Here is a 12,042-nt window from a genome sequence, read left to right as displayed (position 1 = left end):
ACAGTCCCCGCCCCCACCTCCCCACTTCGCGAGCTAATATTTTTCTAGCATTGATTTGTAGAACTCCTCTCTTCGGATCCCCTATTTTTAATCGTTCGCACACGACAACATTCTCCGTTACGGATGCCCGTCGTTCCCCGTAAGATCGACACGTATTGCAATGGACGCGACGAAGGAAACGTTACAGAAAATTTGACTTTGAATCGAATGCGACTGAGGGTAGTCTTTCGAGTGCAAACGGTTAACTCGCTTCTAATCCCTTCAGGATCAACAGGGTTTTCAGGAAACACGCTGGAAGCTTGGAGGATTTTTCGAGAACAGTGGACTTGTTCTACGAAGAAATGAATCGTGGTCGCCGTTCCTATGATAGGAGTCGTAGTTGTGCCTAGAACGGTTAATCGTAGTAAAGTAATATGAAAATAAAGCTTCAGGAATACCTTCCACCGTGATAATACAGAGCACGAGAAAACGTGGACCGTACCTTTTACTGAAATCCTCGCGAAATGAAAGAAATGAAGTATTCCGATACATTTTTTAATCCATCGCGCTTGGAGCTCGGAGACACTCGGTGTAATTAGCAGTCCCTTTTAGAGAGACCCTCGACCGTCCCGATTTTATTATTAATAATCTTAGTCGTATCGGTTTCCAGGCGAGCGAAGAAGTTTCGAGTGTCCGAGCGGAGGAAGAACAGTCGCGGAGAAGGTCGAGCGAAGAACTGTCAAGCAGTCAACTTATGGAAAAGCCCGCCGCGTTAAAGCTCCAGCCGGAGAATTCATCGGTGAAGGATATCCTTGTGGACACTGGACGACGTTCTTCTCCGTTCGTCCCGTCGGCCCTCTCTCTCCCTTTCTCTCTCCTGTCCCCGGCCAGTCAACGAGGAAAGAAAGGCTCACCGGAGCACGTACCGGTCTGATTGGAAAACTTTTTCGTAGCTCACGGACTTTAATCGAATCTGCATTAACGAAGGGCTTCTCGTCTCGCGGGTCGATTCGGGATCGACTCGCCACGCCGCCGTTTCTGTATCGTCCCGTGAAAACGTCACCACGCCTTCGAACGTTCGGCGTAACGAGCATTAGACGCATCGACGAACGATGCTCCGTCCTTGAACTCGGCGTGAAGTCTTGAAATCCGTGACCTGATCGAAATTCTCCTTGTACTTTCGTTGGATTTCCTTTGGATTTTCTTTGGATTTCCATTCCAACGCGTCTTGTAGAACCTAAATAGATATACAATTAGCAGTTTTGAATTCAAAATTCATTTTGAAAGGAGAAATTCATTCGAAGGTAGTCCCATTCGATGAAGGTTTAGGACCGCTGCACGGTTACAGTTCGACGATAAGCAATGATAATTAATATGCCGTAGAATTTCATCCTGTCGTTTTACTGTCATTCTCCCGAATGAAATAATTTTCATACACCCGGACCCGGAAGTACCTCCGACGAGATAACGTCCTGCAAAGACCGGGTCGGCCATTGCGCGCGCTAACTTCAAATTACACCTAATTTGCATTCCCGCGGTCGCCGGAAGCCGATGAGACGTCGTTTTTAAAATCCCGACCAGATTTCATTTGCGATAAGCCGGCGGAGTTCAACGATGACTTGTCTCTATCCGATTGAATCTGGAAATTTCCGCTGAAAGGACAAAGACAGAATATTTTCATTCAGGCGTCGGTTTTTTTAATTTCAAAATCCACCGGATCGGTTCTTTCGGAGAAACCGGATGCCTCGAAACAGTTAGCGCGCATGCGCGAACGCTAAAACCGCCGAGCAACATTCGTTCGTGATCTCTCGTGGAAATTTCAAAAATTCTACCGTCTCGGTGATTCAATAATCTTCGTAATAACCGGTGCTCTGATTTCAGAGATTCTATAACAAGAAGCTCGAGGCGATGCCACGATACAGGTGAGCGGATACCGTTAAATTTCCCCCCGAGATCGCGCGAATCGACTCTAACCTCTAATTACCTGTTCGCTAGAGCAACGAAGACGGGGTGAACGGCGTGCGACCGCGTCGAGCAGGAACTTTATCAAGCTGGCGAAGCCGGAGTTTGACAAAGGTGACGGAAACCTGTCGGGAACATCGGTGGCGTGATTCGACGCGCTTACGAGAAGTTCCGGGCCGAGCACGGGATCTCCGTATGGCGGGCTGCGTTCGTCGAGACGCTATTTCAAACGGTAAACAGTCACACTTTATTTCGAATCGTGCGTACAGGTTCGTTAACGGGAAATACGATTTACCGTCGCTGGCTGATGATACACCGTCGAGGAACATTATTTAATTTCCTCCGTGAAACGTAGCCTCGCGCGAGCCGCGCGGCACGTAATATTCGAAACAGTATTTAAAATATTTTTTCCCTAAATTTAATACGGCTGCGATCGCGGGCAGCCCGGTGGGGATCGGGGTGACGCGAGGGGTACGCATGCGCAGAATCAAGGCGGCGTCGCGCACGCGCGTTGCCGCGGCGAGTGTGGCGAGGCGCGAGGGCGGTGTCGGTGGTGGAAGCAGGGAAACGTTTTCTACCCTTTGCGAAGTGGTCGCTGGTCGTTGTCATCGTACGGTCGTCTGTCGTTTCGTTTGCTGGCAGGCCCCGCGTCGAACAGTGAGTGTCGTTTGTATACCGCAGCCCCCGTGCTCGAGTCGATAGAACGCCGCGGTCGTACGGACCCGTGTGTCCTAGCCTCTATCGTCGTGCACCGTTCTCACCGATCGCGTATGATACCACGACGTGTCGACCTGTCGAGTGGTAGCCTCGATCACGGTGGAATCGAAGGTTATAACCTGTCATCGTCGCCATCGTCATCGGCGCCGTCGACGTCGTCGTCGCCTGTCCCGATCAGCTGCCTCGCGGGTGAGTAAACGAAACACAACACACGTTCGTGTGTGTCTCTCTCTCTCTCTCTCTCTCTCTGTCCCTCTGTCTCTCTCTTTCTTTCTCTCTCTTTCTGTCTCTGTTTTCTGTCCGTCGTGTGTGTCGAAGCCACCGTTACGCGAACGCTCGAGTTAACCTAGTTGCGAGCAATTCGAACGCCCTCGTGTTTATGCCGCGAAAACTGTGAAACATTTGAAACGCCGGGGCGTAAGAGTGAAGTCGCGAAAAGCCGCGTGATCGTGCGACGCCGATCGTACACGACGCTGCCGCGATTCTCGATTCTCTCGATTCTCGATCTCCTCGGTATAGGACGGCGCGGCGAGATTATCGATCTATCGGTTCTCGGCTGGCAGTACCCCGCCGCTGATTTAGGAATCCCGTAGGGAATTCCATACCTATCAAGATTAACCTAGTTACCAATCTTCGTACCGCCCGAACGTTTCTTCCCCTCGGAACCGAGAAGTCTCCGCGAACGTGTCTGACAATTCGATATCTGTGCAACGTGACGGAACAGTTTCGGGAGCCGAACGGGTGCCGCCGTTGTGAGTAATCTTTAATACGATACCTATCGGTGCGCCTTGTTGTTACTAAGCCTGGCAATCATGCGTCGTTTCGATTAATTGATGCTAACGGTCCTTCGCACTTTATCTGCAGTCTGCCACGCGTATCGAGTCGATTTTGCGTAACGTCAACGGTGGCGTGGTTCTCGTGTAATGATCGGTATCGTCGTTACTGTAATCACGTCATTCTTTCGTAGATGTCGTATATACATAACTTACACTCGATAAATCTAAGAAAATATTTTTTCCATTGATAATTGTTCGTCATGGCTGCCGATAGGATTTGGCGGTAACTTAACCCCTTGACTATTTACTTTCGCCGAAGTTCACGTAACATTTTAGTATCAACAATTTAGAAATGCAACAAAATTGTCCATTCTACTTCAAGTGGAAATTTCATTTGAAGATGATTGATAATAGCAAAATATTTTGATTCGTGGGTAATGAACAACATTGGTTACTGCTCAATTAGTCTAGAAATCGTCATCGAGTCTCACTCATTGTACTGCAAGAGGTTACGTTCCGTCACAGAAATTATATATTCTGCTTATGTTTTGCCAAATGTTACTGCATTAGACACCATTATTTCTGATATAAAAATATTCGCAAATAACGATGGTTTAATTGACTGAATTCTAATTCGATTTGGTCTGGGTCACCGGTGACCCGCTCGTCATTCACCGTGTTACCTAGGCAACCGCCTAAAAAGAACAACTACAACCTCCATTATCTTCAATTGAACTTCAATTAATTCGGTTAGAAACTTTGTTCTAAAACAAGCATACTTGAATTGCAAATAATTCCACTCGAAGACTTACCGAACAACAAAAAAGATAAATAAAAGACAATACGTTGCTTGGAAACTGGGAGATCTAATTCGTTTGGCTGAGTGTTAATTACTCGAACATACGAATATTCTATAACGCACGAGTCTATTCATTCCGATCCCCGAAAATCGGCAACAGAAATAAATCACTCAACGAACAAATTGCGTTCCGCTCTCGAAAACAGTTTGGCGGGTAATTCGAACGAGCGAGCGCTATTGTTTGATTGAAATCCGTAACGAGATGGAATAACTTGGTTGAAAATTGATCGCGGCCCGTTCTGGTTTCGGGAACGGTTTGCGGACAATCGGAATGAATAAATACGGTTAGAAGGAACGGCGGTCCCCTCGCACGACCCGGAGGCAGCTCTGTAGCGGGACGCGCAGCGTCCCGATTTCCGTCGGGGTTAACCCAGTTACGGGATCTTCGGAACGCCCTCGTGTTTACACCGCGAAAAGAACGGACGTTCGAAAGTTCGCCGGGAAGCTCGGCGTGCGGTTCGGTGTGCTTCCGGCCCCCCGAAAGGTGTCCCACCGTGCAACGCGCGGCACGGTGCACTCTCAATATTTGCGCTCCGTCCCGTTACGCGACATCGATACTTGAACTTAATTAACGACATTAATTAGGTCGCTAATTGCCGAGTGCACTCCGCGCGCACGCGGTAACAAATAACGAGTGACGATTTCCTTTTTAACCAGTTACACGATCCTATTTTATAACCGCGAACGAGGAGCTTAAGATTTTATTATCATTACTGACGAGATCCGTTTCACGGGTTCGCGTTGCCGACGCTTGGAATTCGAGGTGTATCGATTAACGGATGAGTTCGTCGAAGGATATTTCGCGAAATTTCCGCGGAACGTTAAGTTGACAGATGTTCAGGGATTTGTTCGTAATTCCTTGGGATGCGAGGAATGTTCGCATTCTGGTTGGAACGGAATCATTGACCCTTTGCACTCCGAATTTCTCTTGCATTTTTTTCATCGGTGACTCTATTAGGATACTTCATTTGAAATGCGTTTTAGAAATAGAGACTCAGCAGTTTTGAGTTCAGGCCACGTTGATGTGCTTTCAATCGTGGAAAGGGTATGGTCACAAATTACTAAGTGTGATATGTTCAATTATTATTATAATAGAAAACAAGCATCTTTTCGAAACATTCCGAAAACCTTTGAACATGACTGATTATTCCCAAAAAAATATCTACGAAGAATAGATGTTGATTCCTTGAATTTCTGAAAGCCTTTATTGTCTAAGAATGGCACTAAAAACGATGGGAAGTTTCGGACGCCCACTGTATTTCGAGACGTCACGGAAACGCGAATATCGATCGTTCGCTGTGAAATCCAGCGGAAACCAGCCTTCCTCTGGCACACGATGCAAACGAAAATTTTATTTTACCCGTTCGATTCCCTTTTTTTCCGCGCGCGGCACCGTATCACCGTGTCACAGACGAATCTCGTGTAAAAGGAAATACACTCTAGCGGAAGGGGATTCACCGAAGCCGCGCGGCAGTAGCGCGAGCTCGAATTGATCAGACGTCTCGCGGTTTATCGGATAAATGGAATTCTCGACCGACGTTTCCACCGTTTTTCTTTCTTTTCGAATCGTTTCCTTTCGGTCTCTCATCTTTCCGCGGGAAAATCTTCCCGGTCGCTTCTCCGACCGGTCGACCGCGGACCTTTGACCGGAAGTTCGCCATTTTTACGGGCCAGCCGGCTAGAAACAAAATCAGAGACGCTGTCCCTTCGCGATTCAGTTGTCCTCAATGGAAATTAAACGAAGAGTTCGTTAACTTTCGCGTTAATTTTTCTAATTAACACTAGAACTACCAGTCAAAATGACTGGTTCCGATTTTTTTAGCAATTATTGATATCTTCGAAGCATCGAATATTCGAAATGATTTTGAAAATGAATAGTTTCATTTCAGTACTATAATGAATGTCTGAAAAAACTGAAAACAATCTATCGTTACAATTTTTATAGAAATTACATATTAATCGTATTAAATGCTCGGTAGTTCCAGTGTTAAACCTTCGTGATCCCACATTGATCATCGCACAATTAAAAAATCTAACAAGAAATAGAAGCACCTTCAAGTTGACCACCGATACAGTTACCCATAGCTCTGCTTGGAATCCAAAAGGTTCAATCTGCCATAAATATCCAATCGCATTTCAAGAGTTAAAGGGGTGTTCGCGTTAATCTTTGCCTTCCACTCGATACGCAGCGTATCAGGAAACGAAGGAGCACTGTCGTTAATGCACGGCCGCACGCGTACGAAACGAAATCGCGTTTCGACGCTCGCGTCAAAGGTCCCGGTTTCGCGTGTAAAAAGCCACGGACACGTCGGCGACCGTCGCAACGGTGTATTCAAACACACGTGAATAGAGAGCCGGCTGTAGCCGCGCAACCCGCTAATTAAGGAATTTATGCTCGGCCGAGGGGCTACACCCAGTTCCCTTTACCGAACAATATTTCGTGGCCACGAGATTTCAGGGTTCTCGCACAAAGCAATCAGCGGGATCGATCCCCCGCGCGAGAGCCTAAACGTTCGCCCGAGATTCGAGTAATTACGAAATTCCTCGGACAGAATGAGGCTCGGATTCGTGCCGGGGCAGGCACGCGCGTCTGCCGCGACTGTTTCGGAGCCGTTCCGACTCAACCGGCGCAAAAGAGACTCCTCTTTCTCTCCGATACCTCGATTCGCCTTAACGCGTTAAGCGCCATGTCAGCCACTGGTGACTGACGCTTCTGAACGACTAAAAAACAATCGTAACATACAGGACAACCGATGCGAAATAAAAATGTTTAATAAGGCAACTAAGTTGATAATAGTGTGACAGATAATAGCGTTGAAAGATACGTTGCAGCTGCAACGTTGGAAAATCATTCTACTGGTGTCGAGTTAAAGTACATAGGACGATGAAACTCGCAAATAAAATACAAAAGAATCCCGCGGAACACCGGCCAATTCGAGGGGAACTACACCGTCGAGTAGTTCGGAATGCAAATTGTGGATTTTAATCGTAAAATGCGAAGCGGCGTAACTCGATTCGGTGTAAACTTCATTACCGCGTTCGCCACGGTTTCGCGAGCAAACGCTCCCGCGGCGTACGCTTCTTCCCCAGCAGATTTTTCTGCTATTAAATTCGTTGCGTAAACGCAATTTGTTTGTCGCCGCGGTGACTGTACCTTCGTTTTAGTGGCCACGTCGAATCCGATTATGAATTCAACGTTTCCCCGAACAAGCGCGCGGGCGCGTTCAAACGGTGAGCGAAAATCGACGACGACGACAAAATACCCGGTAGTTTCCCGTCGAGTTCCACGCTCGACGTCTCCTCGTTTAAGGAACGAGACAATTATAATAATCCATTCTCGGGATTCTTAATGCCACGGTAGTTACGCGCGGCGATACATCACGGTGGGAAAATGATTACGAATGTAATACGTTTGAAGGAACGCGAACCGTCGAGTTTAGTTCAGGTCCCGAGGGTGCCGTTCTCACTTTTTCCGCTTTTCCAACTTTTCGTTCTCTTTTTTTTCCCCAACCGGATCCTAGAGACGCGCGAGCGAAGAGGGGAAAACTCCACGGAAACGGGAAAGTAATTCGAACCACGTAAAATAATCCTTTTAAGTCGTCCGCGGCGCACGCTTAATAATGGCGTACTTAATACGCGACAATGGCCGTGCCTGACGCGTATGTAAACCAACCACTCGGCCGCGCGAGACCGTCGTTAATTAGTAGACTGCGGATGTTTATACCTTTACAACGTTCGCTAATACGTGCAAATTACGCTTAAATACGATCTTCGGCGGCGCGTTGTTCGTTTCTCCAACTGTCCGCGAACAGCGTCGATTTTATGGGGGAACGAAGGAGTTCCTTGACGCGTCGCCTATACCTATTCTGCTGTAACCGGTTCGAAAATAAAGGTAAACAGCTGGAACGGTACCCTGTTCTCGTTGAAAAGGGAAGCGAAACAGAAGAACCTGTGTAGAGCTCTCCTCTGATTACTAATATACTGTTACGAATTTTCCGTTGAGAAATTTCCTGATTTGCGATAAATATAATTCCTATAAAAAAGCATTTAGCGAAGGTCTCGCGTCGACGGAACATACGTTCTTCGATTAATCGACTCACAGGGTTAGTAAATTTCGGCGGTGTCTGATTGGTCGGCCGGTCACGTGCCATCAATCGCAATCACCGATTCCCTAGGCGGCGGTTGCGATGATTGGTGAAACGCCGTTGGCGGATTTATGGCCGGAATTACTGCCGACTCTCGTCGGCCATTCCCCTCCGCATTGTTGTCGGTTATTTACAGTCGCGCGGAGGTAATGGCAGGTAGTTTTCATTCGGCTACGGCCGGGATCTATCGATCGGTGTTATTACTTGTTTAAGAAGGTTAATTGGCGGTAATGGCCGGCCCGGCTCTCGCGATATTACGCCGACGCTGGATTGCTGTCTTCGACGGCACTGAATCTTCGACGTTACGCACCCCTATTTATCCCTATTGGGAATTATAGCGGGTGATCTGAAGGTTTTTAACCATCGCGACTCTCTCTTAACCTTTTGACATACAGTATCGTGTCAGACGCGAGGCGAAAATCTCTAACATGGTTTAACATGTTCGCGGACAGTAAAAATTTTAATGAGCCGCAAGAATAGAAAAATGCAAATGCAGTACTCCGAGGGTTAAACTGCACAATAACTTCAAAAAATTAAGGCTATATACAATTAACTTCATGACAACGTGGCTTATAAATTTCGATGCTATAGCATTCATGTCACTTTGCATCAGAATGAAAATGAATGCTATAGCACTCACGTCCGCGGACGCGTTAACAAACATAAATGTCATTGAGTCGCGTTAAGTTCAAATGAAACATTATTGTTAGCAATTTGTATGGTTTATACTGAATTTAGACATAGAAAGAGAATGACCGATTTCAAGATTTTATTCCGCCATTATTAAGATGATAAAGACTCGTGAAAAATTTCAAAGGAAATCTCTGCGAGTGGCAACAGGAAGCTCTTCGAATCCTAAGAAATCTAGCTCCCTAATTTTTCTAACAAATTGTAAATAGCTCAGTCTTACTCGGTAGCCTTAGTGCTAAAATCAGTTCTAAGCTCTTCATTCTATCTCCGAATGAGCAATTCGATCGATAGTTTATTTATTCCCAACGACTCGAGACTCGTCGAAGCTACAGCGACTGTTGCCTCGGCATCTCCCCACAAACGACACGATCCAACTCGCGAGTGGTCCGATCGCGTAGGAAATTTGACCGAGTACCGAGCGTTTCGTACGCGCAATCAAAGTCTCGCTGACCGATTGTTTCGGGGCTCGTTCGAGAGCGAGCTGATCTAACCCAGTTCCTTTATCCGTTCGGCGGTGCCATTTTTTTCTCCCTTCCCGTTCCCTCTTCGTTCTCCTTCGGCGACAACCTATTTAGCGGAAGCCTTTTAATCCCTTTCTCCCTTGCAGACACAATTTGTGTCACGCGCAATTAACTTCTTTGGGCCATCAAGTTCTTTAATGCCCGGCCGTTTCTGCGGGACGACGCGAAATTATTGGTTATATATATTTTCGCATGGCTCCTCGGGTTCGTGGCCGCCTCGCCTCGCCTCGCCTCGCCTCGCCTCGCCTCGCCTCGCCTCGCCTCGCCTCGGCCCGCCCCGCCTTCCGCGGAGCGTGTTTTTAATGAAATTCCGCCCCGATAAATTTTCCATAAATCTTTGCCGCGCGTGTGCCGCCCGCGAGGATCGATCTCCTCCCGGTCTTATCGTCCGTGATTTTTCGTACGATAAACCCCGCCGGCACTGTCTTCGCCGCGCGCGGCGCGATGGGTTCAACGGTTTCAATCAAGCTTTTCGTGTCGGGTCTACGGCGAAAATACAGCCGCCGCTTATTGGCGGATCCGGGACCTTCGCGGGAATTCCCTCTTCTCGAATCATTCCGAAACGTATTAGCAGAAAAGCTGGAACCAAGGTTCCCCGTAACAAAAATGTTTTCATCGCTTTCCTTCGCGATCTATATCGTTCAGCCCCGATTCTCCGCGAACTCGACACTACGGACTCTTAGATCCCACCTCGGAAACACGCTTCGAAGAACTTCGCGAGTCCGCATTATCCAATCGGTTAATCGCTTAATTGAATCGGATAATCGACGTTCCACGATCCTATTTCAACCGACGTTGCAACTAAAGCATAGGTACATGTTCGTGCACCTTGAAACTTTGAAAACTTTGAAAACGTACGTTTATTTTCTGTCCGTTGAGTCGAAGCTTCACCCTAATCACGTGTTTTTCTAACGAATCATACGATGATCTCTCAGTCACTGATGAGAATAAAAGGAACGATTGAAATGCTACTGTTCCTGTTTATAGGGCCCAAATTTGAAAAGCCCACTTTTAGAAATGCCATACGATAATGAAAAAATTTCAGTAAAAAGTTGAAATGCGACAAAGTCGCATGGTGGTTCGATTAGGGTTAAAGGTGATCTATAATTGGGTAAAAATGATCGGGCAGGCTGGCGCGACTGCTCGAGCACCCGGTAGAAACGTCCGCAGTCTGGTGACAAGTCTCGAGAGTCCTCTCGCGACTGGCGCGGGGAAGCTCGGCTCCTAGAGGGATGGAAAGTCGGCCCGATATTAGCTGGGGACTGGAAAAGGGGGTGAGAGTTAGTTAGCGGCCGGGCTCGGTCGCGTCCCGTTTCGCCGGGACGGTCGGACGTTTAAACGCGATAATTAAAGTTTTTTCTTTGAGGCCGCGTGTCGCAGTGGACCCCGAGAACCGACCCGTCCCGTCTCGGCGCGACGCGGCGCTCGCCTGCAACCTTCCGCATATATTTCCGTATTGCGCTAACAGGCTGCTTAACTATTCCGCGGGCGTTGCGGCTCGAGAGAAAGAGAGGGAGACAGAGAGAGAGAGAGAGAGAGAGAGTGAGAGAGCGAGAGGGCAACGGAGAGAACGGTTTCACGCGAGTTCCGCAACGAACTGTTGGATGGCCGAATAAACAACGCCGCGGGAATCGGTTTCGATGGTAATTCATTCGACCGGATGTGTTCCAGGATAAGTTAGGGGTCGTTGATCAGGAAAGATTAACCCCTTGCCGGACAGTGACGAGTGGGACTCGTGATGAGGATTTATAGACTAATTGACAATCAATGTTGTCCGTTACTCACGGACCAAAGCAAACTATTTCGCTGTTATCTATGCATTATCTTCAAATGGAATTTCCACTTGGAGTTGAGTGGACTATTTTCTTGCATTTATTGTCGATATTTCGAATTGTCGGTAGTTAGATCAATTTTGTTCCAAACTGTCGATAGTCAAATATTACGAACTTAGTAGCAGAAACACAGTACACCAAGGGATTAAGCTACCTATGGCAAGAACTGTGGATTCAAAAGAACAAAAGTGAACGTACGAGCGAATTGTTTCATAGAAATATTTCGTTGACCTAACCAATATCTGATCCATGTCGAGTTATCTTTGCGCATTCCGAACGCCTTCTCTAGACCTACGCAACATTCCTTTCAGAGACTGCGCATCAAATACACGCATTCGGCGCACATATCCTCCGAAAACTCAGGATCGCTCCACTTTCGAAACTCTCTCCTTAAGTTAGATCCTTTAAGTACCAAGGGAAACCCGCGAGGACAGTTGAGTTTCTTTGAAATCCTGCGTTGTCCGTTGTCCGTTAGTGTAACAAGTTCCCTAGAATAAAGCAAAGCGAAAGCGGTCGAGTGAAGTTTTCTCCGTCACGATCTCCCGGAGTCATCGCGACGGC

At 47.4% G+C, this 12,042-nt stretch overlaps 1 protein-coding gene across 6 annotated transcripts in view; it reads left to right on the top strand.

The window, feature by feature from the left end:
- The window catches only part of nAChRa3 (nicotinic acetylcholine receptor alpha3 subunit), a 134,132-nt gene that overhangs the window by 15,446 nt on the left and 106,644 nt on the right, over positions 1–12,042 (top strand). For 3 of the 6 annotated variants that reach the window (XM_076367708.1, XM_076367710.1, XM_076367709.1), the window contains exons 2-4: positions 650–907; positions 1,861–1,901; positions 1,975–2,173. The gene's annotated coding sequence lies outside the window, so the exon portion shown is untranslated. The other 3 variants (XM_031971076.2, XM_031971069.2, XM_031971075.2) reach the window with 2 other exon arrangements.

Source organism: Nomia melanderi, chromosome 5 (genome assembly GCF_051020985.1).
Source record: "Nomia melanderi isolate GNS246 chromosome 5, iyNomMela1, whole genome shotgun sequence".
NCBI classification, from domain to species: Eukaryota; Metazoa; Arthropoda; class Insecta; order Hymenoptera; family Halictidae; genus Nomia; species Nomia melanderi.
This window is presented reverse-complemented; position numbering and strand designations above follow the sequence as displayed.